Below are 5,841 nucleotides of genomic sequence, written 5' to 3' on the forward strand. Positions count from 1 at the left end.
CTCTTTTAGATGAAACACCTGGAGAGGAGACACAGGAGGTAAATTACTTGTACATATTTATTTGGGTGCACGAGGAAACAGTTCATACTCATTCATTTGCGTGAAGGGTAATGGAGGGTCTCCATTACAACCCCAATAACCAATTTATGGTCAGAATTCCATATCCAACCATAGAGTCTCTTGCTAGTTAATGCGCTTAGCCACTCAACCACGTGGCGAGCAGCCTCCATGTAGTATACATGAAACTACAGCATATTGGTTGGCGTATGCACATGAGACACAAATCTCTCTCCGACAGCTTGCATTCGCTTTTACAACCATATTAAATATAAAAGAACTCTTATCAGAGTCCAGAAAGTGTAAGGATGTAAACATGCCAGTCGAAAAGCAAGCAGGCCTCTTCTCCGCAGCTCTTTACAAGCCATTGAAAATACTTTATTGGCTGTTACGTTACGCTGCTCTGAAGGAGCGAGTCCATGTGTGGGTTTACGTGGTATGTGGTGGGAATTTATACGGGTTGCCTCTGGGATCTTGTCACAGCGGGGGGGGGGGGGGGGCACATTGCTTCTGCGTGTTGTGTGTGTGTGTGTGTTTAAAGGTCATCTTCATAAAAAATAGAAGATTATTTGTAAAGGGATTAAGAGCACTGATGCACAGCTATTTAAACTAGATCAGGATCGGCTGCTTGCACAGCAAACGATGCAGAGCAACCAAACGCCTGCCACACATTTCTTGCAACCATATGAGACTATCACACCCGCCTCTACCTCATAAGCCATCACACGCACGCACACACACACACACACACACACACACACACACACACACAGGGGAATGTGTAAAATAAACAGGAGGGAAAAAAAAAAAGATTGTATAAAACATCTCGCAAATGCAGATTATTATCCCTGCTGCTGACAGCTCTGTTGCACATGCGTGTGTGTGTCTGCACGCGTTAACTGCGTTTATCCTCTTTAAGATTACTAAATGAGGGGCAGCGGCATCAATCAGCCACTCGTAAAAAAATCACACGCTTTATCCTGTTAGCCTTAAGCATGTGGTAAATAGAATTTAAATAAAATGCTTCTTTAAAGTGCACTCGCGGACATTCACAATGGAGCGCGAGTTAATGTGTGTGTCCGTGTGTAATGGCAGGTGTGCGTTGCACTGTGTGTGCTATATTTGATGTTGTACAGGCGTCCCAACATGCATTATGCATCCCCATTCCGAAGCGATCTGCTCTCCATTGTTCTGGCAGGATAAAGGCCAGTGCAGTAGACAAAGGAGAAGCAATTTGCTATTTTTTTAATTTAAACCTTTATTTAACCAGGTGAATCCCATTGAGATTAAAAATCTCTTTTTTCGAGGGTGACCTGGCCAAGACAGGCAGCAACATAAGAAACAACTTAGTTACAAACAAAAACACAGAACAAGACAAGTTAAAAGAAACTAAAAGTTAAGAGACAGTGACATAACCGAGTTAATTTAAGAAAATTAGAAGAGAATTGGGAACCTGCCTCCACCCCCAAAACAATTCTGAGCATCTAAAACTTCATTTCCTAGAAGCGTTTCTGCATCAATTTATGGTGAAAACAGCAACTTTAGGCAACAATTCAAAATATAAAATTCGAGTCGAGAATAGTTGTATTATTTTGAGAAAAGAAAAGATTAATAATACAAGAATAAAGTCATACTATGATAAACTACCACCAAGCACTTTTTTTACAAGGCATAAGTCTCACTATTGTGGTGTCAAACACTTGTGATAAAGCTGGCTATCCACCCGATCATAAACATTCAAACAGAAGTACAGAAAACGTTATTTGTGCTTCTGAGCCATAACTTTTCCATAAGCACCTATCAATTGTAAATAAAATGTATAACCCAACTCAAATCCGCTCAATATTTCATCACTTTCCTGAGCTCAAGAGGAGGGGGCTGGAGGCTCCGGGGGTCAGCTGTGGAACAGAGCGGCAACAGTTTTCGATTATGTCTTTCTAATGCTGTACAAATATCACCGTTCAATTCTTTTTTTAAATCTAGTTTTTGTGTGACAAATCGCTGCAGTGAGAGACGCAACATGGGCGCCACAGAGACGCCACGCTCTGCCCGCAGTCACCTCTCCAGCACACAATACCGTTATCATTAGTAGTATAAAACAGTATAAAACCAAAAAACAGTGAGATGTGTTGTTCCTTCGAATAGTGCAAAGCGTGAACTTCGGGACAAATTGGCATCTGGAAAGCCTGGCTGTACCTCCGACGGGGCCCCTTGACTGTGTGGGAGGGTTATTACAGCCGAATGAGGCTTTCTTCCCGTGTGATTAAGGCCAACCTCTTCATTACTGGATCAGACTTATTGGCCACATCAAAGCTGCGTTCAGCACAAAAACAGAGGTAGAAAAAAAAAAAAAAAAAAACGAGAGCCGGAGTTGTGTCAGTGTCAGGCCGTCCGTCACAGTTCATTCATTACGCTGACAGGCAATCGCAGTCAATAGAGACGTGTCTCGGCACTGTCTCCACACACACACTTCCTAAAGCACTACCGTGAGCGTGCCGAGTGTGTGAGCCATTCCTCCAGGTCGGGATGCGAGTCAAACACAACCGAATGTTTCGCTCCCTGGTGGGTTTGAACGCACATCTGCAGCCCATCACAACACAACTCATTACTCCTCCAGACAGCAGAACAGCAGGAGGCTCCATTGAGATGTGAAGTCGGGGGAAAGTCATAATGTGGGTGCAGGTAGTTTTTTTTTCTTTTATGTCCAGTCATATGAGCTTGTATCATCCCATAATGCCAGGAGACATTCAGAGAGGGGTCCTAATTCTGCTATATTTCAAAGATCAAACACGAGACATGGTTATAATTACTATAAAAGGCAGCAACAGGAGATAGAGTAGTACATGTTCTGGCTGAAAGTGGCAAGGGAGACACGTGTCACAATTATTTTTAAATCTATTAGTGTTTAACATTTTTGTTTGTCTTGTTTGTCTTGAAGAAAAAAGGATAGATTGATTCTCTTGATACGAGAGTGACTCGCTTTCTCAGCCTTTCTGACATCCGATATATGTATTTATATATATGAGAGTATCTTTATCTACCATAAAAGGACAAATTATATTGATTACATTCAAGCAATAGTGCAGTGCTTCCTTTTTTTCTGGATCATGATCAGAACATAATCTGCAACCTTAGATTGGGACCAGTACCCTATTTGATTGTCACTGTTGAAATTTCTAAATACATTTTTGCGTCATAATTAATGTTATATTCGTTCTTCTGTCCCACGTCAGTTGGGTGAGTGATTTCAATCCAATTTATATGGTGTCAAATTGCTGTTATCCCCAGACACTTTACATTTAGAGCAGACTTTACACTTTAAAACTTTGAGCAGGGTTGGCGGCCATCTGCCTCGAGCTCTTGGAGAGAGATTTAGAAAACCTTTATTTTATTTTACTTAGAACGAAAAGAACATTGTATTCATGTCAAAATTAAACAAATCGACAAAGAAAACCAAAAACACACAAAAATAAGAAACAAAGGCTTTTGCCTCCACAGTGTCGGCTCACTGGTCCAGTTTGTTTTTGTAGAGCACTTTTACACATTTTGTGTCCAAGAGTTTGCGCTCTGTTTCCCTGAACAGTGGTCCCGAGACCCCATTCAGCTTTGGAATGCATCCTAGATCCGGAAAAGGATCTGCAGTCGGGAGCTCCTTCTCCTCTACGCGGCGCTCACAACAAAAAGCGCTGTCCGTGGTGCTGAAACAATAATGCGAGTTAGCGTCACGATGCACATGCGTCATGTGTGCCTCGGGCTAGCTTCATAGAATAATCCATCCCTGGCAAGCTTGCCAAATCTGTCCACAAAACTTAGTTTGACTGAGTGTGAATGCTCCTGGAAGCCGTGGGGTACATCGACGGCATATTAAAAATATGTTGGTATAGGTTAAAAAAAAAAAAAAAGCTTTACCGTTAACACTGTGGAGGAATCTTTTAAACCACAAAAACCAAAAACATAGCGGTTTTCCTATGGTGTATAGAATAACTTGACTGTATTTGTAGTGCGCCTGCAGTACATTTCAAGTATTGAATCTGAAAGAAATCCTGAAGTGACTCAGTTTGACCCCACATTGCCCTCCAGCTTCTCTTCCTTTCTCCTTGTTTGCTTTCTGTATATGAAACCATTCTTTTCTTTTGAAGGAGTGTCACCAGGGCACACGTTTCTCACATAACTTGTTTTTTTACTTGTCGCTGTCTCGGCACCAACCCTGACAAGCATTCTCCATGGGAACCAGAGACCAGTAAAGATGGACGACGTATCACCACCACGACTGCCGACTTTCACTTATAGATTTCTGCAGCTGTGAGAACAATGCCAGCTCAGCAGAATAAACCTGACAGTTCGTAGTTCTTTACTGAAAGTCTTTTCTTTGCACTGGGACTCTTTACGGCCCTCTGAAGGCAGCCAGCATCGCTTGACTGGAGTGATGTTGTGCAACGCCAAGGCCCAGTCCCGCGAAGCAGATCCGCTAGTTAGATCTTGTGCAACCAGCATCAGACGGTTGTAAAATAACCGAAGAATCCCTCTGAGCGCATGTTGACACGTTGCTTTGATTAAATACAGCACAGTTGGTGTTTTTCTGCACATAAACGGGCGTGTTGGGAGACTGACGGTTCATAAGCAGTTCACAAAGCTCCAAAAAAAAAAATTGGGAATCACTGAAGACGTCTCTCTGACTGACTGGCGGTGCCCGAGTTTAGTCAATTAGTTGCTCATTTCACACCCATTTAAATGGTGGATTTCTCCTTGTAAGCTTCAAACAAGTTTCATTGCTACCAGCAGATCATGATGCGATCGCCTAAAAAATTATGTTATTTGAAGGTAACTGTAAGAGCCACAAGTGTATTATTTGGTAAATCTGAATTTCAGGAAGGTTTATAATTTACTTTCTAAATTCCGGAATAATTTATGTTGATGACAGGTGCTTCCTGGACAGAGATTTAAATGACGTCATGACAGCAGCAGGTGCAAAGCAATGAGCTGCATCAGGCACAAGAGCACATTTCTACCGTAAGAAACGTAACAGATCGTAACATATCATGAGAGAGTTTATTTATTTTGAGTATGTAGTAACGCTTTCTTTGCTACATCAAATAAAGACAAAAGGAAAAGGATACGATCTCATGTTATTCGCATAAGGAAGGAACTCAAGGTGTCTGCAGCTCTTTAGCGGCTTAACAAGAACCACGCCAACGGAAAGGCGCTACAGTAACATTAACTGTTGAGTTAAATTTATACGTACAAACACATCAGCTTCTACGCTTTCCTGTCAGAGGATCAACGAGAACATCTGTCTGCAGCTGTTATTTCTTGCTGTGATTGGCCACACAGTGAAGCCTGGACACTCAACACAACCTGTGCCACATCAGAAGGAATCTCATGCTGTGGTTGCTCAGGTATGTGGCGTATAACTGCTGATATAGTGGACTACCCCTCAAAGTACTTTCACCGACAACCTTTACTTTGGTTGACATGAAATCTGAAGCGGCACTTTTTAGCACTGGTACGACAAATTTGGACTTGGAAGTATACGCACATGCTTTAACAGATCGGGATTTGTTAAATGTTGAACCTTCGCGAAAAAGTTAATATGGCGTCCAACATGTCGGACCTTTATCCAATCATAATTGATGAAACATCCAGTCTGCTACAATCTACAGTATGTAGGTCCCCCCACAACTTCATAATGAACAAAATAATTGTACACTTCTCAACAGTTTGGGGTCACGCAGTCCAGGCCATGGTATCGATATCTTGGCTGTTCATTCGGTGTGGCTTTGCGAA

The sequence above is a fragment of the Cyclopterus lumpus genome, chromosome 19, assembly GCF_009769545.1.
Source record: "Cyclopterus lumpus isolate fCycLum1 chromosome 19, fCycLum1.pri, whole genome shotgun sequence".
NCBI lineage: Eukaryota > Metazoa > Chordata > Actinopteri > Perciformes > Cyclopteridae > Cyclopterus > Cyclopterus lumpus.